Source organism: Bactrocera dorsalis, chromosome 4, assembly GCF_023373825.1.
Source record: "Bactrocera dorsalis isolate Fly_Bdor chromosome 4, ASM2337382v1, whole genome shotgun sequence".
Lineage (NCBI taxonomy): Eukaryota > Metazoa > Arthropoda > Insecta > Diptera > Tephritidae > Bactrocera > Bactrocera dorsalis.
Window position 1 is genome coordinate 60,586,252 of NC_064306.1, and position 25,701 is coordinate 60,611,952.

At 35.9% G+C, this 25,701-nt stretch overlaps 1 protein-coding gene across 13 annotated transcripts in view; it reads right to left on the bottom strand.

Moving 5' to 3' along the window:
- LOC105229801 (platelet binding protein GspB) overlaps window positions 1–24,596 on the bottom strand; it is a 453,756-nt gene extending 429,160 nt beyond the window's left edge. The window contains exons 1-2 of one of the 13 annotated variants that reach the window (XM_049454139.1): window positions 24,576–24,596; window positions 6,453–8,323 (exon numbers count right to left, since the gene is read on the bottom strand). The gene's annotated coding sequence lies outside the window, so the exon portion shown is untranslated. The other 12 variants (XM_049454128.1, XM_049454127.1, XM_049454137.1 and 9 more) reach the window with 12 other exon arrangements.
- Between the last annotated feature and the right edge of the window lie 1,105 nt (window positions 24,597–25,701).

Here is a 25,701-nt window from a genome sequence, read left to right on the forward strand (position 1 = left end):
ATGGATACGGGTCATAATCTCTGGTGGATGTTAATCGATATTTTAGTTAAAAAATTTTCGACTTTTCAACAGATTTGAGAATAATTTGAACACATATGGAATCGACAGAAGGACGTAAATAATAAGAAGTTGATTTAACGTATGACGTACCGACGTTTACCAAAGTGTGTGTGAACTTATGATTTTTATCAAATCAACGCCGTCAAAACCAACCATCGTTTCTCTTCCGGGCTTGAGGCCCGTAACACTTCGTGGCAGAGAGTTGGAGGTGTCTAAAAAGGTCAAATTCCTAGGTCCCACATTACTCTCAACCTTACGGTGAAAGAGGCACACATGATATGCAGACGTCTAGTCGACAAGCTGCAAGCCAGGTGGCTGTATACCTTGATCGTAAGGTAGCACTTGAAGTCATGCTAGAGCTCACACCTCTGCAGCGAGCATTGAAACATGCCAAACTGGGGAGGGGAGTAATTCCATGCTCAACCTACTGAAACAGAAAGACATTAGAGCAGGCATTACCGGATCGCGTTCTAATGGAACGTTTTGCGAGCATCTTTCAAGCAGAAGTATTTGATGTAAGTCGGTGCAAGGAAATCGCTATACTCAGCGCTAGTCAAGCGGCAGCGATTTCAGCTTATGAAGTCAAATCGCTATCAGTTTGAAACCGTGTACACCTGGTCTGGTTCCGGGACATAAAGGGGTAGCCATCAATGAGTTTTCTGACGAACTAGACCGCTCTGAGACAGCATTTCTCAATAATGCATGGGTTTACTCCGACCGGAGGAGAGAGTAGGGAGATAACGGCTATGGCAGCAGGAGTGTGCAACGCCATGCTACTACTGGGAGGTTAGAACCTTGCAAGGATTATACAGGGCACTGCGGGCTTAGGAATCACTTGTCCAACATACTTAGTCTCTTGAGCAAACTGCCGGTTTTGCGACACGGATTAGCAAACTCCAGAACAACTAACTGCCCAGAAATTTGTAGAAACAGGCTCAAGGCCTACGTACACAGGGATCACATTACCTCTGTCGCGTCAGCAAACTCCTCGAATTATTCAGAGTGCTATATTTTTGTGACCATATATGATATAGGGGAGGACAACGTCCGGTGTGTTTTACGTGGGTACCTGTTGTCGACAACCTTACTCCACGGCGCTCAAAAGCACAGCGGATCAAATCAATGCGTTGATCAGCGCCCTGAGAATGCTAAGCATTTTCAGTACCAATTGGCAGTGTGGAATGGACACACTTACCACCTTGGTAGGGTTCGAGGCCCATCTAAAACCTCTGCCGTGCTTTGGGTCCGGCACCCGGTTGCAATGCAACTCCACATTCAACTGACAAAGTCAGTTCTTCCCGCGATTTGGGTTTCAACCACAACCACCACGATACTCCCCGAGGGGCCAGTCCGCATGAGCAGGTTGGAGTTACCTCCAAGGGCTCCTGCTCCCCGTGGTACCAGAATTAAGTCTCCGGTCAGACTTCGTAGCCGAAACTACTACCAGTTGAGCTTCCATACTGCTCCGGACTGGTGGCCAGCAAAGAAGGTGAGGTTGGACCCCACTAACACATAAAATACCCACAACGCAAACACCTAACACTCATACAAAAAACTAAAACCCTAATTTCCAGCTAACCGCCTTCGCCGCTTAAATAACTCACGCGCAAACAACCCTAACTGTTCGGTATTCCGACTAGTGGAGATCACACCACTAACATCTAATCGTCCATCAGTCCAGCTAATCCCCATACCACCCAGATCCCTAATGTCCGAGTACATCGGGCACTCCGCAATTAAATGCGACCAATTCTCCAACTCCGCCCCACAAAAACACCCTGACGTATCTGATAGGTGCCTCTGATGCAAAAATGCATTCAGAGGCCCATGCCCCGTAAACAAGAAACCCAGACTTAGACAGAATCTAAAATCTGGGTTATCCTCAACGAACCCCACGTCCCGAATGTACTCGTACGTCACTCGGCCGTTAGGACTATTGTCCCAACGTTGTTGCCACCTACACCTAACCCTATCATCTAGGAGCCTCTTGCTCCCTAGATATCCCTCCCTCTCCACATCATCGTCGGAAATCCAATCGTTCCGCAGCAATGACACACTCAAACCCCTTCTTAACCTGAATGCAACAGCTCTCTGTATGACAATCAGGTCAAGAGGGGGTGCACCTAACAAAACCTGCATAGCATCCGTTGAGACGGTGCGACATACAGGCAAGCAAGCAAGCATCATACAACGCTGTATTGAGAGGAGTTTTTGAGACCCCATGACAGTCGTGGCTGCCTCCCACCATACAGGGGCTCCATATGTGGCACAGGCCACAAACAAGCCACGATATATGGTGCGAACAGCACGACGTCCGAGACCCCAATCGCTCCTCAAAATACGTCGTATTTTGCCTACGGTTGCCTGCAGTCGCTCCTTCACGCTCGCAAAGTGTGGAGTAAAACACAACCTTTCACTTATGGTCAGCCCCAGATATTTGACTTGCGTCACATATCTGATGCTGACCCCGTTCACACGGACAATCGGTGGACGAGACGGCGACAATCTGCCTTTCAGCAGCATTGCCACCGTCTTTTCCATCGATATGTCAACCCCCACACCTAAGCCCCAAGAATTAACGATCTCTAAGAGATCTCCTCCCGCCCGTTCTAAATCCAACCTCGAGCGACCTTCAACCATAAGAAGAAGGTCGTCGGCATACGCGCAACATTTACAGAGTGGCTCGAGCTGCCCAAGCAGAGTGTCCATCATAAGGTTCCAAATATATGGACCACAGATGGAACCCTGCGGGCAGCCTCGAACAACTCCAATCTCCACACTCCCATTCATGCCGACAAGAGAGGCCTTTCTGTCCGAAAAATAACTCCGCCAAAGAGTAATTTCCGGACAGCCAAGCTCCTCCAGCCGTTGCAACACTCGATCCCAGCTTAGGTAGTCAAATGCCCCCTTGAAGTCAACAAATATGCCAAGGACATACTTGTTGACATTCTCCCTAACGACATTCTGCACAAAAAACCACGCGTCCTCTATACTGCGTCCTTTCCTGAACCCAAACTGCCTATCCGACCACATACCCCGCGTTAGCTCCTGAAGCCGTTCCACCATGACCCTTTCCAGCACTTTTCCAAGTACTGGAAGGAGACTGATGCCCCGATAAGATCGAGGATCGCTCCTGGCCTTATCAGGGGACTTCAGGAGAGGAACAACCCTAGCACTTTTCCACTCGCGTGGAAAGTATCCCTCCCAGACGCACTTATTATAAATGGCCTCCAGGTATTCCGGAATGAACTTCCATAAGCTTTTACACATCTCTCCGTTCAAACCATCAAAACCTGGGGACCGTTTAGACCTAACCAGGCCAAAGGCGTACCCCAACTCCCCATCATCTAATGGAGGGACAGGCACCTCTTGTGCTTGAGGTACCTGCACCTCCGACCTGGGAAAGAACGCACCTAACAGAACCCCCGCACACTCTCTCCACGACGATAACAGAGTGTCACCGACGCGAAGAGAGGTGATATCCTCCCTCTTACGACCCCTGCAGATCCTATAGACCTGACCCCAGGGGTCGTTCCTATCCTCTCTTACAAAGCTCCTCCACTCTTCCTCTTTAACTTTTACTAACATTTCTTTATACTCCCTATCCGCACAACTAAATTCGTACCTAAGCTGGGACAGCCTATCAGAATTGGACCGTCGAGCGCGTTGAAACTTTCGCCTCAAACGCCTGACAGTCCTCCTCTTCAAGGTTAGCTCACGCGTCCACCATTTAATTTTACTAATCTTACGACTTTCACACCTCCTAAATACCCTATCATTTACTCCCCAAACTACCCCGTATAGACGAGCAATTTGCTCGTCAACCCCCAACTCCTCAAACTCACTAAGCGGTACATCGGATACCGCTTCCCTAACCAAGAGTCCATATTGGTTCCAGTCAGTACCAGAGGTACGCCATCGCCGCAATGGACTCTCATAAGGTGAGGGAGGAGATCGAGGGGTAACCACAATTTGAAGCAAATTATGGTCACTCAATCCCCACCCTCCCCTAACCTCCCAACTAACACTGAAAGCCCTACTTGCTGCCTCGTTCATAAGCGTCACGTCAATGTCGCTCACGCCCCCAGGCCCATCGAACGTATACCATTCGCTAGGCTCATTTAAAATGTGGAGGTAGTTAGCCACCACCCATTCGCTTAATGCCTCGCCTCGACTGTGGCTTTGGTATCCAGACGAATGCCGGGATACCTTACTAAACCACATCGAGGACGAGGCATTCGCATCCAACCCTAGGATAAATGGGCTACTACTCGCAAGTAGTAGTAGCTTATCCATGTAGCCCAGGTAGGGCTCTAGGGGCTCGCTATATTTGCAATACAAACTAGCGACAATCATCCTACCGAACTCCCCTTCTACGGCTACACATATACCCAGTTGTGAAGAATCCACCACTACGCAATCGTAGCGTGGATTATTCACAACTATTGCGGCGTTAGCTCTAAGGTCGGTGAAGACCCTAAAACCCCCAGGAAGACCCCGAACCACACCATTGGTGGCGTAGGGCTCCTGGAGTAGAGCAATACCGCACCCACCCTCTACCATACAACCCCCCAACTCACACATCACGGCATAGGAGCCCTGACAGTTAAGCTGGATGATCCCACCCATCAATGTCTGGCGAGGGCGCGCTCAACAATGCCACAATATATAGGGCAGACAGCTGACATCATCAGATGCCCAGCTGGCCTACCCTTAAACTCACAGTTGCGACAATGCGGTGCATTGACGCAACTGGCAGCTTTGTGGCCTTCTTGACCGCACCTCCGACAGACATCAGACTTAGCCCTACATTCAGCCACCCTATGGTCAAATCCCATACACCGGAAGCATCCAGCGACGGGGCTATCCGGTCGCACCCTGAAGGAGAACCACTTTATGTAGCACCGACCTGCCTCCAAGAGGGCGGACATCAACTTGTCCGTACCCTCAAGGACGACATTGGTACTACCATCAGCGGCCACCTTCCAGGGACGACTGACCATCCTCACGTCAGTCCTCTGGGATGCCGGGCTGAAATCCTGGAGGTTCAGCCGGAGTAGTTCCTCCATGAATTCCTCATGGGGGATCTCCGTATGGACCCCCTGGACTACCACCCGACGACCCAACTTCCGGTTGACAGTAACGTCCAACCCCACCTCCTCAAACTTCTTATTACTCGCCATTCGTTCTCTCTCCAAAACAGAGGGAGTGCGAATGACGGCCCCACCACCCTTAATTGGTCGCACTTCGTGGACCCTCACTCCAAGTGAGGGACCCACCTCTTTGACCACTTTTTTGATAACTTCCTTAGAGGAAGTTGCAGGCCCCTTACTCCTGACCACGACCGACCAGGTCTCCACAGGCTTCGGCGTCACCGGTGCGATTGCCTCAAGCACAGGTGCTGGAGGTGCAGGCATCGGTGCCGACGGAGCCGGCATTGACCTGCTCGGCGCCGAGGAGTGACCCCCACAACTCCCCCTAAGGGCATCTACCTGACCGCGAAGATGGGCATTCTCGGTAATGACCGTCATCAGCAGCGCCTCATACTTTGAGGCAAGCTCCATCAGCCCCTTCGCGGCCCCAACATCGAAGTTTTTGGAGTCAAACACCAACTCGTTCAACTCCCCCGTTATCCGCTTGGCAGCCGCAACATGGCTGACTGCCCCGCCCCCAACAACCACAGTACCCCTTGAGGGAACTCGCGCACCCTCCTTGTTGGCACCCGAGACGCGATTGCCCGTCCTAGCAGCGCCCCCTTTCGCGACGCCCACTCCCTTGCCCACCGTACTAGCCGGATGGACCACGCTCCCGCTACCGCTCTCTTCGTCCTTGCGCGACGATCCCGCACGCGCTACCGTTTTCTCGGCGGTGGCTGCACTGGCACTCCCGCTCCCTCCCACATTTCCCCCAACGTTACGCGGCGACCCCGCACGCGTAACCGCCTTCTCAGCGGAGGCCACACCGGCACTCCCGCCACAACTCCCGCTCCCTCCCTCGCTTACGTCATTTTTACGCGGCGACCCCAACCGCGCCTTGCTCCTCGGCGGAGACCTTACCGTCGCTCCCGTCACCTCCCCCTCACCGCCCGACGTGGAATCATCCACGACTGTTGAAGCGGCGGATTCTCCGCTTCCAGCGAGGGCCTTCGTCCTCCTCTTCCGTCCTGATAGGAGAGGACACAATATTTTCTATCTATCTATCTATGATTTTTATATATTTTGTGCTCTGTAAGATATTTTTTTTTATAGAAAACATACAATTACTGCTGGCAAAGGCAAAAAGGATGATCATAATATTAAAAAAAATATATAAACGTTTATTAAAAAATTATGTAAAAAAATATAAAAAAAGTAAAAAATTATTATTTGTTAAAAATGAATTGCAACACTCACCACATAAAGCAGAAATGTTTAAAAGCAATTCAATATGTGCACGTTTCCTGCCAAACTGCTGTTGAATTTTTTTATGGCGCTCGTAGTATCAGCTGTGTTTATTATTTTAATTGCTTTCACTGTTGTTGCTTTTGTTGTGAGTGTGGTTGTTGTTGCTATAATGCCACTGTCGGCTACTAAAGCTGCTGTATACCATCCAGTTTGTGAATCGCAGATGTAATCCATTTGTAAAATTAAACGGGACGTAACTTTGTCACACGCGTCACACACACACATATACACACACGCATATGTGCATGCCGGCAAGCGTACACCGAAAAACAGTTAGCTATTTTGGAAATAAGTTATAACTCGAAACAGATTTAATGTTTTTACTTTCGCAAATGTAAGCACTGTAAATTGAAATTTATTTACTTTGCTGGATTTTTGTAATTTTGCACACTTTTGTTGTTGCAAAATTTGGCTAGCATTTCTAATGGCGTAAACAGAAATGTTGGAGGCGTGTGTTGCGGTTGGTAAAAGTCAAATCAAAACGAATTTTGGTGGCAACTCAGCGGCAATAAAATGCACTTATTTCACTTCATAAAGCATATGTGTAACAACAACAATAACAAAAACAAACATACGACTTTTGAATTGCGCTGTTTTTCCACAATTTGTTGCTTATTGCGACTTTCTTCGCGCGGAGAGCAGGTGAAGCGCGTTACTGTTAATTTTGGTTACACTTGTTTTTGTTGTTGTGTAAATTCACTTTTTTTTGGTCGAAATAAAAAAAAAACACAGTAAATGTTTTACAATATTTTCCGGTGTTTCGACGTGTCAAAGTTGCAGTTTTTCGGCAGTAAACATGTGTAAATAATTAAACGTTTACTTTTTTGGTAAAAGTCTATACTTTTTGTTGTTGTAGTGGTATGTGTGTATATTTTTAAGCACAACGTCTTTTTGCACAAGTTTAATCGATTTTTTCGCCAACAAAAACGTTTTTTAGTATTTTAAAATTATTTGTTGTTGTAATTTATTGTAAAATTTTTGTTGTAAATTGTTGTAATTTTTTTTTAGTTAAATGCACAGTATATGCACTGCAGCAACTGTTTTTGGTCTCTCAAGTGTATGCTTTCGTTCGCGTTTCTTCGTATGTGTGTGTGGTTTTGTTGTTTTTTTTTCACAGCGTTTTTTTTTGCAGAATTATGAAAAAAGCAGCGTCTCGTAAATTTTTTGCTTTCAACGTAAATTATTTTCCAACCAATCACAACTCACAATCGATCAGCGAAGTCTGCGCGCTTTTGTCGTCAAATCCGAGCTTCTTGAAGATTATCATTTATTAATTAGCTGCTTGCTTTGTTTTTGTTTTTGTTCTTTTCTTTTGTCCTTTGCTAGCTTTTAGCCGCTGTCTTTTGCTACTCGTGGCGTATTTCAACAGCAGTGCAATATTTTCGTGATTTTTTTCACTTTTTTCTCAGCACTTTAATTTTTTTCACCGATTTTTTGCAAGAATTTTGCCAAAACTGTTCTATTTTTTTGGTACACTTTAATTTTTTGCAGTTTTCTGAAATTTCACAATTTCGCAAATACATATGTATTTATTTTTTCAAGTAATTTTTTGCCTTTTTTGGTTCACCGAAACAGTTTTTAGAGTTAATACATGCACGATTTTCTCGATTTTTTCTGCAATTTTTTTTTAATTTCTGCTTAATTTCCACTTTTTATGCACATAACTTTTTTGTGACGATTTTTTTATACAACGTTAGCTTTTTAGCCGCTTTTTATTCAGTTTATTTAAAATATTTTTTTTTGCAATTTTTAGTTAGTTATGACGTTTTGTGTGCTCATGCCGCATATTCTTATGTTGTTGTTAGTAAATTGATATTGATCTGGAAGAGAGAGAACTGAAATTAGTAGGAGTCTTGCATTTTTTCATTTTCATTGATTTTTTTTTCTAATTTTTTTCTTAAATTTTTTTAATTTTAGTTTTTTTTTTATATATTTTTTCGCGTGAAATGTGCAATAAATGCTTGTGGTGCCTGGGTGTTTGAAAAAAAAAATTTAACTTATCGTAAAGCGAATAATATGGTCATTATAAGCATTGAAAATTATTTTTGATATATATTTTATATATTTGAAATTATTATAGCATTTACATATCATAATATTTTTTTAAATATTTTTATAAAAACAATAATAGGTATAGTTAAACAACTACATATTTAAAAATGAGGTTCTGAAGCGATACTCAGTCTTGATATGCACTTATATGTATGTATATTTATACTAAAAGCGCTAAAATCATTATTTCTTTTATATTTTTTATATAAAAATATTAAAATTCTTCACTCCTGGCTTCTATTTAATAAATGAAAACTTTGTGTCAAATATTTTTAGAACCCGTTTTTCTTCATTTCGGTAGTCGTAATTAGCTTTAAGCATATTTCTACCTCAAAACCCTATTAATCATTAAACTAGTAATATATAAGTCTAAAGAATTAAAATATAATAAAAAAATACGTTTCAATCACACATATCGTCACTTAAAATGCAAGATAATATATAAATAAATTTACAGGCGAAGGAAAACGTCATATTAAAACAAAATTTGAGTTTTGGTTATAAAATGGTTATATATTGGTTATATGTAATCACTAAACTAGTAAAAACGTAACATCACTTTTCACAAGTTTTCAGGCGAAGGAAAAATGATATAATCATATTGAAACCAAATTTGGGTTTTGGTTAGAAAATTGTTATATATAGGTTACATATAAGTTATATATTAGTTGATTAGTTGGTTATATCCGAAAGCGGAAACTTGAAATTTTGCATATACCGTATGATATAGTGAATCGTAAGCAATAAAAAACTCAATTTTGATTCTTTCTATGATACATTGTTTTGCATTTCAGGTGACTATAACATTATATAACCATAATTCCATAGGGTTTAAAAATTACTAAACTTTTAGGTTGAAATATGACTTTAAAAAATTTTTTTTCATATTTTATTTAATAACTGTTTTCACTGTTCTGAATTTTTCTATAAAATACACAAAATTAAAAAATTCGAAAAAAATATATTTTGAAACTTTTGCACTAGAAACTTGATGCAACACCGTTCATATTTTTCTGAAAATTGATTTGACGCATAAGTAAGAACTCGTTTTTAGCCCTTAGACTATTTATTTATATTAAAAAAAATTTATTCGACTCACTAGTGCTGCGAAAAATAGCTAATTTCTCCGATAGCTAACAGATTGGAACCAAAAAATTTAGTTTGAATTGATTTCAAAAGTTATGATTTCAAAAAAGTTCGGGATTATTATCAAAAATTATGGTTTTAAGAAAGATTTCAGATTGATATCAAAACTTAGGATTTCAAAAATTATTTGACATCAAAAATTTTGGTTCAAAAAAAATTTCGGATTCTTAACAAAAATTATGGTTTCACAAAGGTTTTAGATTTCGGATTGTTATCAAAAATTATCGTTTCAAAATTGGTTTCGGATTGTTACCAAAATTTATCGTTTCAAAATTGGTTTCGGATTGTTACCAAAAGTAATGATTTCAAAGAAAGTTTAAAATTTTTGTTTTCTAATATCACTTCAATTTAAGTCACTAAAAGAAGATTCTTCTGCTGTAGAAAATTATATAAATATTAAAAAAAATTATATTTAAAAAAATTTTTAAATTTTTCTTGGAAATTAACAAAGCAAACAAACGTCCTAAAGGCTTTTATTAAGAAATTTAGGCACAAGTTTAATTATTTTATACACAATCTGCCAATATTTGCACATTATTTCATTAAATTCGGGTTTTTCAGATCACAGTATTGATGAAACTTCTGAAAAAATTTCTAATACGATTTTTTCAACTTCTCATATCTTAATTTTAAGGCTATATTTTTGTATATAAGCACTACAAACACGAACACTTCCTTAAAATTGTAATAAATTGTGATTTTTGAAACAGATTTTTGTTCAAAAAAATTCGAATCCACTACACTGACTGAAAAATATTGACTGACTCCTCTATGGTAGTCATTAATTTTTAAGATTTATGAAAAACGATTTTTTTCATTTTTAAGCAAATATTTTGTCATCAAAACACATCAAATAATAAATCAACAAAATTTTTTGCATTTAAAAAAAATATTTTTTGAAATTAAAAATTTAGTTCATATTAAAAGTACCAACAACACTTATCACAAGCGCTTAAATTATTATATGCTTTGTCAAAAACTTATTAATTTGGATTTTTTTCGAATCTGCAATAACAAAAATATACAACAAAACAATTCGTCTATTAAATTCGGAAAAAGTATAAGCGAATCCAGATATATGAAACGAATAGAATTTTGAGAACAAACAAACGAAATTTGCACAGCTTTTCAACATGTGAACACCAAAACATGTTATACAACTGAAAAACTTATTAAATTTTTTAATATTTTTTTTACAATTGTTTGAAAATTGAATTGCTTTTCACCATAAGAGTACCAAAACTTTTTTTATTTCTCAAAAACTTATTCAATTTTTTACTAATTATTAGTTTTTCTTTTTTTTTACAAAATATTTTTTTTTAAACAATTTTTTTCAAAATTTTTGTAACTAATCTTCAAAAGCCACCAATGAATAATTTTTAACCTTCAAAAACTCACAAAAAAAACTCACAACGCACTTATTTATAAAAAAATCGACTAAAAACCTGCAGCAGCGCCTAAAAACGCGCTACGCACAAAAAGAAAAACATTAAAAAATTGTACAAAAATGCAACACAACGTACTTTCACCAAATTTCTGTTTTTCAAACAGCAGTTTTTTTCACAATTTGCCAATTCAGTTACATTTTACCGGCTTTTCGCGGCGCAACACTGCTTGCGTGCGGCAGCCAGCGAGTGCTGTTTTAGCGGCGGTATGAGCAAGCGAAGCGCAGCGCACTGTTTTTGCATGCATTTAATGGAAGCGGGTGTTAAAAACATTTTCCCAATTCTTTTACTAATTTTACAAAATTCACTTGAACGCAATTAAAATGTACGAGCATTTGGGGAATGTGCACGAAACACACAACACAGCGCGGCTGAAAATCTCACATTTAACGGTTAATGGCGAAATGCGACTTATTCATTCCATTTTCATACCTTTTGGTGAGTTTTTCTTTTATTTATTACTATTTTTCAACGCAAAAATAATTTTTATGATAAATATATTTATTTTGTTAATAATTTTTTTGTATTTTTAATTTGTATAACTTTTTGTTTTGTTGTTGTGTATGTGTTGTGTACTGCACTTGTCCGGCGAATGAGAACAACAACACACGCGCGCAACAAAATTTTTTCGCCGGTGCAAGCCAAACAAACGTACGAAGGTATCTGCAAGAACTGCAGTGGCATCGCGTGCAAAATCTCTGTCAGAGCCGGTGGCAGTCGCATCGCGGCGCGACGCGTCGCCGCACGCCGTCGTCCATCCGCAACACAAAACCCTTCGAACCAACAACAACACCAAGCGAACACACGACACTTGAGCAAAAGCCAACACACTGCAACCAACAACAACAAATGCAATGTGTGGCCTATTTGGAGGGGTGGAGAGCGGTAGCAACACAGCGAGGCAGGTTGCACGTTCAACACAACGCACTCAAGCCAACACAACGGCAAGTCACTCAGCAACCAAGGAGCTTGTATTTTATGCCGTGCATGTGCGTCCTACTTGCAACAAGCCTGTAGCTCTTTTGTGTTGCAAAAGAGCGTCCTCTGTTGGCAGCCAACGAAGAGCGCGCCGCTTTTCTTTGCTGTTAAGTTGGCTAAGAGCAACGCGTTTCGCAAATTGCCAGCTCTTGGCAGTGTACATGCAACAGCAGCAGCAGCGCTGCATGCAACATTCACTGTTGCGTCGCATTGCCCTTGCAACACGTTGTTGCATAGCATTTTGCTTTTTTGCTCTTATTTTATTTTAGTTTTTGTTTTTTGCATTTTAGTAATTTTTTTTTGTGCGCTTTTTGTGACTAACGCAAATCGTATGTTGTTGTTGTAGCGTGTTGTGTGAAGGGCGCGATGGCCATTGAGCGCTGTGCTTTGTGAAGGTGTTGGTGCCGTTTGGTGGCACAAGTGCAATGGGTAGGCGGTGGTAATCAGCTGCTTTGGCGCTCTTGCTTTTGTTGTTTTTGGCTGCAAATGTCATATGTCTGCTTGATTGATGTGAATTTCGTGAATTGTGTTGATGAGTTTTGGAAAATATTTTGAAATGTGGACATTTTTTGATTTTAAAAGAATATTAATAAATTAAGAGAAATATATTTAGAAGCTACTGAGCGGGTTGATTTTGGAATTGTTTGATTATTTAGGTGTCGACTTGGCGCAACGCATATTTTAGGAGTCGCAAAAATATTGAAATTTTTTTTTCGAAAAATCTTAAAATCAAAATAATTTTTTTTTTTCAATTTCCAAAATATCAAAAGTGCTTAAATTTTCTAAAAAAAAAAGCTTTTATTATTTCAAAATCAGCATCATAAGAGTCCTTTTGAATTTGGACCAACCAAGTATACATACATACATATGTATATAGCAGTGAAGTCTACAAAAAATGAATGTCGCTTAACGCAAATTAATTAACTATGGACACATAGTGTTTTTTATTATTATGGAAACATTTTGAAGTTCTGAAAAAGTCTCACAGCAACATATAAAACTGAGAAAAAGTGATTGGAAACGCGGCTTTCAATATGAATCCTAACAGTATTTCCCGATAAAACAAAGTTATTAAATAAATTTAAAATTTTGGAAACAAATTTTTCTTGATAGGAATGAAGTTTTGTAAAATTTCATGCAAAAAGCAAAAACTTTTTAAATCAATTCTTTAACATAAATACATATGCCTGCGTACTATAGAGCAACGTATCACCAAAACAGCTAAATCACTTGGTTGAGCTTGTCTAGTTTTTCAATAGATTTAAGATTATATAATTTATTGTTAGGCTTTTAAAACAAAAAACAGATCCAATAAATAAAGAATTATTGAAAAAAAAAAAATATTTTTAAAAATAATACTTCTTATAGTGGCAGAAAGAGTTTTATTTTTGATACATACATACATGTAGATTAGTACGCCGCTGTTTTAACTAGATTTTCTTTTATTTCACAAGTGGCATATAGTTAGTATTTATGCACATCTTAGAGCACAAAATATATATATATATATATTTTACTTTTTATGTATTCTTTCAAAAAAATATTTCAACACTGTTTTAAAAGTTCAAAGCGCCACAAGTGTGTCTGAAACTATGAATTGAGTAATCAGAAAGTTTCCTGAAAATACCCAAGATTTATATTTTTATATAAACAAAATTTAAAATTATATACTGTTTATTTTTATAATTATATGTTTTTACTCTAATTAAATATTTTTAATTTTTCATTAATTATTTTTAATTACTGTATTAATTATTTTAAATTATTAAATTTAATAAATTAAATTATTTGTAATTTTTCATTACTTATTTTTTATTAATTACTTATAATTTCTCTTTATTAATTTTTATTAAATATTTTTAGTTTTTTTTAATTCAAAAGTAAAAAATTGAGTAATCAGAAAGTTATAATTATAAATATTTAAAATATTTAATTTTAATTTTTGTTTATATAAAACTATAATAACCAAGATATATAATTTTATATAAACAAAATTTAAAATTAAATATTTTTTTTTAATATTTTTATTTTAATTAAGTATTTTTATTTTTTTTATTAATAATTTTTAATTTTTTTATTAATTATTTGTAGTTTTTCTTCATTAATTTTTATTCAAAATTTGTAGTTTTTTAATTAAATATTTTTAATTTTTTTATTAATCATTTTTAATTTTTTGTAAGTTACGTGAACTATTTTTTAATTTTTTATTAATTTGTATGAAATATTTTAAATTTTATTACACGATTTTTTTATTTAATTTCAATAAAATATTTTTAGTTTTCTAACTAAATTATTTAGAGCTATAATACACACACAAAATTAACATGAATTAATGTATAATTATTTGTAATTTTAATCTATAAATTTTTATTAAATATTTTCAATTTTTTTTAATTAAAATTTTTTAATTCTTTTGTTAATTATTTTTAATTTTTTATTAATTTTATTAAACATTTTCATTTTTTCATTTAAATTAATTTAACTTTTTATTATTTTAATTTTTATTATCAATTTGCTATTTTTTTGTTTTTGTTTCTCGTTTTTTAAATACATTGTTATTTAATATTTTTTTTAAATTATTTATTATCTTTTTTTATCAACTTAATATTTCTATTTGTGTTTTTGTTTTTTTAATAATTTATTTATTTTAATTTTTATTGTCAATTTATTATATCCTTTTTTTTTGCTTTCGTTTCTCTATTTAAGTTTGAAATCACACTTATCGAATAAAATCGTTTTTTGTGTTTGTAGCTATTGAAGACACAGTGTTTTTTTGAAGACTAGTTTATTGTTATTGCTTTAAAATTCTGTTTACCGAAATATTTTTTTTGTTTTTGGATTTTGAGAGTTTATCTAGTTTCGTTGCTAGTTTTCATTAGTCGAGAGCTTTCGCTAGCATTTCACTCATCATTAAGTTGTAACAATTACTACGAGTAAGCAATGATTAATATTTTTTGCAAAACTTTTGCAATAATATTTAAAAATTGTTTTAGTCCATAAATCATAGTTTTTATTATTAATTATGGTAGTTTTTTGTTTAGATACTTTTTTTTTAATTTTTAATTAAACTATTTATTAATTTTTATTAAATATTTTTAATTATTTTAATTAAATTTCTTTTGTTAATTATTTTAAATATTTTTTTATTAATTTTTTTATATATTTTCAATTTTTTATATACATTTATGTTAATTGGTTTTTATTTATACTGAGTCTTCTAATTTTTTTAAGCATTACTTTTTAATTTATTTAAACTCAATCTTAGGTTAATTTATTTAAAATTACAAGTATATTGATTTTGTTAAAAAAAATCTTAATTTATTTTATTTTTTCGATTTTTTGGATTTTTTGGAAACAGAATTTTCGTATATATATAAATGTATTTAGTATCTATATATTATGAATTTATTATTGGAGTTAGGGGTTTCACATAGTCTCATAAAGTTATAAGTCATAACGAACGGAAAGCTTAGCGTTGAAAATTGTAACTGTGTAAACTCTTTTTTTGTACGTAATCCAACAACAATTTTTTGAAAAAAATGGAAAATTTTATAATTTTATGATTGTGACGCGCCTTAGTATCTTTATTTCTTATATTTTTACTAAAATTATTGTTTTTTTGTCTTCAATTTGTTTTATTTTTGCCATGATTATAGAAAATTAAAAAAAAAAGCAATAATAGAAATAATCATAATATGTCATATATTTTTTTTTTGTTTTATTGATAAATTTTTATGTTTAATTGCCTTTATTCCTTATTATATTATGTTTATTATTAAGTTTTTTTTTATATTCACCGTAAGAGAACCATCTTTATATAAGCCTGAGAGCAGGATACCAGCTTCTTTAATCTTGAAGTTTAATATAATTATTAATAAATTATTATTTAGTTTTTTTTTTAATATTTTTAGTATCTATAAAGTTTTTTCCCAAATTTATTAATTTATTATTTTAAATATTTCTATAAGGAATATAAAATTTTATGTTGCTAGGAAATATGCAAAATAAATTGCTTTTTTAATTTTGTCAAATTAAAATTGTCGGCCACTTATTTTGAAAGAGTTGATAAGAACCTTTTTTACGTCAATTTTGCATGGCGCTTAAATCTTATTTTTTTTCTTTATTATTTAAGAGAATTTTAAATTAATTTTCCACTACAGCGCCTATATGCTATAGAATTTTGAAAAACTATAATAAATTTTAGATATATTTTTAATTTTATCTATTATAATTTGTTATTTTTATTGCTTTTCTTCAATTCTATATGTTTTTAATGAAATTTATAGGAGTTTATATGCATTATTTGTTGCTTTTTAATATCAATTTACTTATTATTATTTTTTATTTTTTTTTATTATTGTTATTTTTTAAGAAAAAAAATATATTTTTTATTGTTATTGTTATTTAATCGTTTTCTTCATTGAATCAAGACAAAAAAAACACAAAAACAACCAAATATAATGATTTCATAGCCAGAACACACAACAATTAGCAGTTCCCACGTTGTACCCGGCATCAATACCAACTTTGCTTTTGCTTAAAAAATCACTTTCAAATTTATTTCTCTTCACAATTACTTCTCCACACAGTTTTCTATAAAACACAGTCCTTTTTATTTTAACAAATATTAAACACACCAAACAACAAACACAGCAACGCGCACCCACAATTTCACACGCCGCAACGACAAGTGGCGAAAAATTAAAAATCTCTTCGAAATCAAAAGAAAATCGTTTGCCAACAATTCAATTCACTAAAAAAAATCAAAAAAATAATATTCAAGCAATTAACGCAGAAGGCGCAACATTAGATTTATGGCGAAATTCGTAAGATTCGTAAAACTCGTAAATCTGTTAAGCAGACGCGTCTTCGTTGATTGCATTTCCGCCAGCGAGAACAGCAAAACACCGCCCGACACCGACACCAATGCGATTGTGATTGCGAATGTGGCTGCAAATTGTTTCGAATGACGACGTGTTTGCGAGTGGCGACTTTTGGCGGCGGTGGCGGCTGCTGCCAGCGTAGGGCTATTGGAGCTGCATCGGCGCGCAGCCAGCACCAGCAACAACCACAGTCACTTCGTAGAACATCAACCAACAACCAAATAGTATGAGCAACAACAACACGGCTGCGTCGCGTCACACACGACAAACGCTAGAAAGAAAGTCGCCAAATTGGCAAGAATGAGAAGAAAACGAATTTTTAGGCAAAAACGTTTCATCGAGCTTTTGACGGTGTGACGCGTTGTAGCGTGTATGTCACGGCTCGAACGTGCGTCAGTGCGCGGCAGCGCTGCAAACGAATGTTGCGCGCATAACAGTTAATGTTACGTTGGCGAAAAGTAGAAAATATTGCTTACACTGATGACGCAGCTGCGTTTTCGACTCGCTTTGCGTTGCAATTCATCCGCGTCGTACGTCCGTGTTGGTGCGCCAGTAGCGTGCGTTTGCGACTACGTGCACCAAGGTTCTGCAGTCGCCACTGTCACTGTGACCAACAGACACAATCATTGCGCCTAACACCGAATAGAATAGAATATGGTAATGGTAAGCGCTGCGGCTAGGGCGCTGTGATGCGCTATGCGGCGCGCGACGTTGACTGCGCGCTGACGTTACACTGAGTGTGCGAGCGAGCGCGAGGTGAGTGAGTGAGTGAATGTAGCGCACATACACATAGACACACAAGTAATGCAGGCGCGCGCATAAAAGTGATAGAAAAGTGTTATGTGTTGGTCATTACTGCCTAACAAACACAAAAACAACAACAGCACACACACAGAGTATCTCATGTCAACAACATTGGTCTGTCAGTTGTCCATCTAGCCATCCATCCCAAGCCAAGCAAACCACATCAAACCTGAATGCTTGCAATACTCTTCTCCGTATACACATATGTACATAGAGACGAATACGCGCGCGACCATGGACATGCGAGCGAGCGAGTGAGCGCGCAGCCGAATTGATAGACGAATCTTCATCGGCCCACTGCAGCGTTGACCAAAAGTTTTCTTTCGCGCTTTTTTCAGGCGCTCACCACCTAGCGACCACTCGGCTGTGTTGTCGTCAATTGGGCCGTTTGGTCATTTTTATGTTTTTCCTTTCGTTTTAGCCATCCTCACACGCAACAACCACACGTCTACTACACGCGCGCACACATTACGCGCACATTCTTCACATAAACACACACACACACATATATAAAATTCTTCGTTCGGACACTCACTTAATCGTTACTCATTGTGTCGCCCCATAAATGTTATCCCCAAAGCAGGACATTTTTTTGCTCTTCTCACCTTAGAGCGAATGAAAGGAGGAAGGAAGTAGGGAGTGCGTGTGTTGCGAACTTGATTTGCGTGAAAGCCCGCGCGCGCGCGTTGCACAGCGTCTGGTGTTAGGCGCACAGCAAAATGGAGCAAAGAATTCACCAATCGCCACCCTCACTCACACGCGTGGCAAGTAGCGACCCAGCAACCCTTACCAAAGCGTAGCAACCCCAACCCTGTAGCTGGGCGCCTTACTTACACTACTTGCTTGGCGTGGTGTAAACGCGCGCCTCGGCGTTGTTGTGCGTTTTGTGGCGGATCTGCAGTGCTGTGTTGTTGTTGGCGTAGTATTTTGTAGTAATTTTTTGTACCAACAAGTGTTGCGATTTTATTAGTGTTGCTGGTTGCATTGGTCGCTACTGTTGTTGGCGTTGTTGCTGCTTGTAAGCTGTTATGGTGGCGCATTTTGCGCCAAATGTCCATTAACATTTGATGGAATTGTCAAACAATAAAAGAATTTTTTACCAGACACGGCATATTAATTTAGTGGCAATGCGCGTTTGTTGTTTTTGTAGTCTTATTTGTTGGCATGTTTGTTAGTTACAGCGGCGCGGATTATGCGATGCGTTTGAAATATTGCACAAATTTGTTGGTTATGTTGAAAATTAAAATAATTTCAAGCGGAGAGAAGCATAGTTTTTTGGTGACCTACTTTCCTTGTGTTGAATTTTGAACTTGTTTGAAGTCAATTTGAAGTTGTTTCTTCAGTTGTTTAAGTTTGTTTTTATTTTTTGTTAAAAGGATTTGGTTATTTTTTAGTAATTTATTTTATATTAATTTTTATTAATTAAACCTGCTGCAATTTGTTTGTAATGGAGAAAGTAGTTTCCGATGTTCATGAATGTTACTTTATTGCATTAAACAACTTTTTAATCAATATTATTTTTTACTTTTTAATTTTTATTGTAACTAATTATTTTTTACAGTAAAACTAAAATTATAGAATTTAATTTTAGGCACTTAATTTTGTTTTAATTTAAAATAAATTAATTCAATTAGTCAAATTTTACTCTAATGAACTATTAGCTGAAATTAAATTATATAATTAATTTTAACTTTAACTTTTTTGTAAAAATTTAATTTTAATTTTAATTAATTAGTGAATTTTAATTAAATGTATTTATTTTACTTTAACTTAATTATTTAATTTTAGATTAGAGCTAAAATTATAGAATCTAATTGCAGACACTTTATGTTGCTAATCAGTAAAATAAATTAATTTAATTAATTAATCAATTAAAATTAAAAAAATAAAACAAATTAATTTAATTAATTATTTGAAAATTAGTTAATTAATATTTTTAAGTAATTTATTAATTTTTTTTAAATTATTTTAATTAATTGTTTGTAATTAATTAATTAATTTTAATTTTAAAATACTTTATGTTATTAATTAAAAAAATAAATTAATTTAATTAATATCATTAATCAATTTAATTAATTATCATTATCATCTTCTAATTTAACTAATTTATTTATTAATAAAATAAATTATTTATTAATTAAATTACTAATTAACAACGTAACGTTCCTAAAATTAAATCCTATAATTTTTGTTTTACTTTTAATCGCACAATGCTTATCAAGCTGCTTGCATTTTTCTCTAAAAATTTAGTTTACGTCACAAAATATACAAAAATTAGCCGTAATTGGCGTTGAACCGCAAAAATTAAAAAAAGTGTATAAACAGAACAGGAAAAGAAATATTAAAAAAATGCTTGCAAAATTTTTGCTTAATCCGAACTAAAATTAAAATATTATACTTTACTAATTATTTTAAAGTTTTCAGTTCCAATTATTGTTTCTAAAAATTGTATATTTTATTTTATTAATTATTATTAATGCGGCTTCTTAAAACATAGATGAGTCGTCCGACATATACTGTTATTGATATTATATAAATTTATTTGATTTTTTAGTTTAAGGAGTTCAAAATTATTCATATCATCATTGTTTATTCTTTTTCTATTTTTTTAGTAATATATTGTTTTTAATATCACTAATTAAATGTTATATATAACAATTATTATAGTTTTCATTAAAAAAAAATCACTTTTCAATAATTTAATTCATTTTCATATTTATTTCAACACTGAAAGTTCCAATGTCCAATCAAATTCAATTTATGTTAGGTGAGGTTATTCTGGTAAACCAATGAGCCACACACATACCAGTTTTGGTCATTTACCATATGGAGTTCAGTAAGTGGGTTCAGTTACTGGTTCCATGAGCAATAGTCATCCTTTGGGATTCAAGGATAATTCAATTTCAAATCACAAAACATATTTTCTTTGTATCTTAGCAGCTTTTGTAGAATATTTCACGACATTTCGCCTTAGAAAATTTTAGAAAAAAATTATGATTTAAGTCTTAAATAGACTACTTCCAAAGCAGCACAGTACAAAACTCAATTTTCGCCTTAGAAAACGTTTAAAAAAATAATTATTTAAGTCATAAAGCCACACAATACAAAAATCACTAAGAGTCTCAACAAGTCTCTTTTTTTGTTTTCAGTCCTTTGAGTTTTACATTATTAGCGCTTTAAGTAGTCCAGCTGTACTTAAGAAAGATTTTATTATTATTATATGTAGTAATTTTGTTAACGAAGATTTATTTTTTTTTTTGTTATAGTTTAGTTTTTCATAGTTCACTTCGGAAAAACAAGAAGAAACGCACGATGAACTGTCATTATACATATGTATATCTTCCTCTTCTTTATTGGCACCGCTTATAGAGGTTATAACTATATACGTATTTCAATTAGTCAATACTTATTTCATGATATCTTCAAATCATATTTGCATAACTATTATTCCTAATTATATTTTTTCAACCGAGTATCTTTTATGCACTTCGAAGCAGTCACTTTTAAGGTGGAATGCAAAAGCAATTTTTATAAGGTCCTATTAAACATATACATACGTACATATCTATACACAGCTCACATTTTTAAATATTTTAAAAGCATTACCATAATTTCTTTTCACAAAATACAAATACACTTGCATATTTTTCTTGCCTTTGCTGCTTAAATGCTATTGGAAATCCTGAGGCACATTATTGGTTAAGCTTGCTCACTTAAGTTTGATCAACATATGTATATATTTTTTATTCAAAGCACTAACACTCAAGAAACAGATTTCCAAAAGCCAAGTTTTTAATTAAATAATTAGTCACTTTTTCACTATATATGAATATATATTTTAATCTGAATATAAATCTTCCGCAAATTCGTATTTAGCACATATTTTTCATGCTTCTGAAAAGTCCATTTCGCAACCACACAAATGTATAGTTGAGCATTACGCCAATAAAATTTACAAAAAATGTACTTAGAATTTCAATATTTTTAGTCACTTTGTTTAATAATGATTGTTTGTTGTTTTCTCAATATTTTTAGTCACTTTACTCATAATTGTTTCATGTTTATTTTTTTTCAATGTGTTTACTTGTATGCTTTTTAGGGAACACTAAAATAACCTTTGGTGCAGAGCAAGTACTAGGATAAATAGTTGTAAGGACTGACTTAAGCAGTGTTTGTCCGGTTTTTTTTTTTTAATTTTTTAAATTTTATTTGCAAAACAGAAAACTAATATTGTATTTATTCAAAGTTTTCATATTATTAAAACAGCTGATTAGGAAATTTATTACAAATTTGCGAGCACTTTTGTTGATTTTCTGGCACTTATTAGTTATTATAGCTTTCTTTTTCTTTAAATTTAGCACTCTGCTACGTTTAAGGTTTTTATTAGGTTGTTTTGATTCAAAATTTATATATTTTTTTTTAATTTTAGTTAATTTCACTATACTTATACTTTTTAGTAATTTTTTAAATTTTTATGAATTTTCTTTTTAATTTTTTTAAATTAAAATTTGTTTTTAATGTTTTAATATAATATTTTTTTTTGTTATGTGTACTATACTACTACATTTTTTTAAATTAAAAAGTTATGGCTTTTTGACGGCCTTAATCATTTCTAAAAATATACTCAAAACTTTTTGTTGTTAATTAATATTAATGAGTTTTGCATTTCTCTAGGGTTTTATTTGCTCTTTTATATATTTGCAATATTTTTCAATTACTACAAAAGTGAATAAATTAAAGTTTTCAATAGTTATTTTTTATCCGGTAACTTTAGCTATTATCGTCCGTTTTAAAATGTTGCTGCATTTAAGGATCACATAGATTTTATTTTTATAGTGTTCAATTTTACTACAAAAGTTAATAATTTACTAATTATTATTAATTTTATTTATTAATTTCATCTAATTAATTTTATTTAATTAATTTATTAATTATTATTAATTTTTATAATTAATTATTAATTATTATTAATTTTTAATTACAATTTTTTTTTCAATTTTATAATTTGTTTTGATTATAACTTTAATTTTATTAAATTATTTTGCATTTACTTTTACTTTCTTGCTTTCGTTTCAAAATATTTTTATATCTTTCCAGTTTTCTAGGCACCCATTCACACATTACACTCAATTTTAATAAAAAATAATAACAATTCACTTCGGCTGCATTGCCGTCGGTCAAACAACACGACATTTTTTCAAACCTACCGCACTTTCTCACTGCTATACTTCCGCTATGCGCACGACGTTTACTGCCTTTCCCGCTTCGCTAATGCTTCGTCGCACTCGAAACACTTTTTTCCAGTTCACTTTGCATACTCGTTTGGCGTTGCATTTTTACAAAAGTCTCATTTTTTTCGAAAACTTTCAACATTTCACGAAATTTTTTATATTTTCAATTACTTAAAAGAGTTCAGTACACACTACGCTGGCACGGCAAAAAACCAACAAAAAAAAGTAATTTCTTTCCGCCTTTTCTACACAATCAGCCGCCGCTGGTCTTTCTGTAGTCAGTTAGTTAGCGATTTGCTGCTATTGCCGCTAATGCGATCCGTTCTTAGCCGTTGCGTGTCTCGTCTCGTTCGTTGCAAGCGAGTAACTTTTTGCATGTGTTGCGTTGCGTTCGCTGAGTGTGCGAATATGCGGTGGCTGACTGCCGACTGCCCGACTGGCTGACTTGCTGCCTGCCTGGCTGGCTGCTTGCCTGCTTGGTTGGTCGGTTGCTTGCTTGGTGGCTCTTGGTTGTTGGTTGTTGCTTTTTTAGTTGGCGTGCTAACTGGCTAACTGCACGAGTGGCTGCCCGAGTGGCTGCTGTTGCCGCTGTCGCTGTCGCTGCCACTGCTGCTGCTGTTACTATTTCTACTTCTATGGTTGGTTCCTTCCGCTGGCGCTGCCTGATGACAGCCTAAGTGTCCCACTGCCAGGCTATCTCACTGGCTTGCTAAGTAGCCCTGTGTGTCCAACGGCGCTGACGCACTGACTCGCTAGCTAGCTGGGATGACTAGCAGACTGTTTGGCAGATCGACTGGCCCGCTCCTACTACCAACACACATTCGGTACTGTCGCTGGTGTCTGGCCTAGCGCTGTGCTGCCACCGCGACTCTAGTCACTTTGCTACACACACACACATACACACCTAAATGCTGGGCGCAAACATATGTCGGTGTGTGCGTCTTCTAGAAATTTTGTGTGTGCGAAGTGCCGCTAATGCCGTTTGAGTGAACTCACTCGCTCGCGGACGCTCCTGCCAAAGTCATAGTCTCCTATATTAATTCTATGCGATACGTTGAGTTTTTGCTGTTGTTGTAGTGGTCAGTAGTGTAGTTGATGCGTGCAGTTGTAGTTGTGGCGATCCGCAAACATTTTGTGTGTGGAGCCAAAACGCATTAACACTCAAAGCATCAAACCGCTGCCGCCAGCGTCGCAGAAAACTTAGAGCAAACTCAGCGGAGGAGCAGGCGGCCGAAGAATTCGTGAAATGTTACGTACGGCCAGTGTCACTGTCGTGAGAAACAGTAAAATGCACACACTCACACACCCGTTTATGAGTTCCAACACTCAGAAATTTACAAATTTTACACAGCGCCACCTTCCCCCTTCCGCGGTCACAGGCGTAACATATGCGAAGCAGCGCGGCTGTAAGCAACATTTTGTTGGCGCTCAGCGTGCGTTTTTCTAGCTAATTCATAGCTGAAATGCTAAGGGCACACAAACACACACCCACACACAGACACACCAACGAACGACCACCGACGATTTACTCACTTGCTCACTGTGCGTTTCAGCGGCTCGAACAGCGCGCGCTCCTTGCGCCACCACCCGCTCCTTGTTGGCAGACCGCGCGACTCTGAGGCACACACTTGTTCACGTCACGCTCTGTGTGCGAAAATGCAATTCCACTCAAACTAGTCTCCTAAACCTCCTATTGGTCTTACATATGTGCGGTTACGAGTGCGAGCCACGTACCGGCGCACCACACCCCGCCCACTTCACACACTACCATTGCCAGTGGCATTTCTATTTGCAGTCAACGCACAATTCGCATGCGAACCTCGGCGGCAGAGAGTCTTGTTGGCGACAAAGCGTCCAGTGGTTGGGAGCGTCAGAGCGTATGTTGCAATTCGAACTCCTGTTGGCCTACAGCGCCGCTCAAATACTCGTGGAATGTGCTCTTAAAAGCAAGGAGAAGAACTGTGAGCACACACACGCATACAAACATACAATCAACTACCTGCAAACTACAAAAATCATCAAGTAGTCAGTGGCTTTTGCTTAGAAATAGGCGCTCACTACACACCTTCCGTGGCCCCCGCCACCTGTTCACATACCAGTCACACATACAAGCAACACGCAACTCACTCCTGCTGTGAGCGCACATGAGTAACACGCTTTTACTCTTTCACTGTTTAAGCATAACGAGTTGCAAAACGTATCCCCACCAACAAACATTGCGAATATACACTCTTAAATGTTGCCAGCAACATGTTGCGATAGCTTGTAAGAGCGCCAATCAGCATTTAACTGTACTGTAAAGCAGTAGTGGCAATAAAAATAATTAAAACAATTTATTATCATTACATTTTAGCTCAAACTCATGCCGTTGCCGTTACTCTTTGGCCTGCTGCTGTTTGGCAACATGTTGCTGGGCGCACACTGTTGTGTAGCAGTAGTATAGGAAGTGTCTAATGTATGGAGTAGGCGATTTCTCCATTTGAATTACATACTTTGAAATGCGTAGAATATTTTGGTGTAGTGTTAGCGAGAAGTGAAGGGTTTAAGCTTATGTATATCAATGAATAGAATAGTTTTCGGCACTCGTGGTGCAAATGAAAAGGTGAAATGTTAACGAAAAGTTCTTTAACCTAATTCGGATAGCTAGCAAATATTAGTT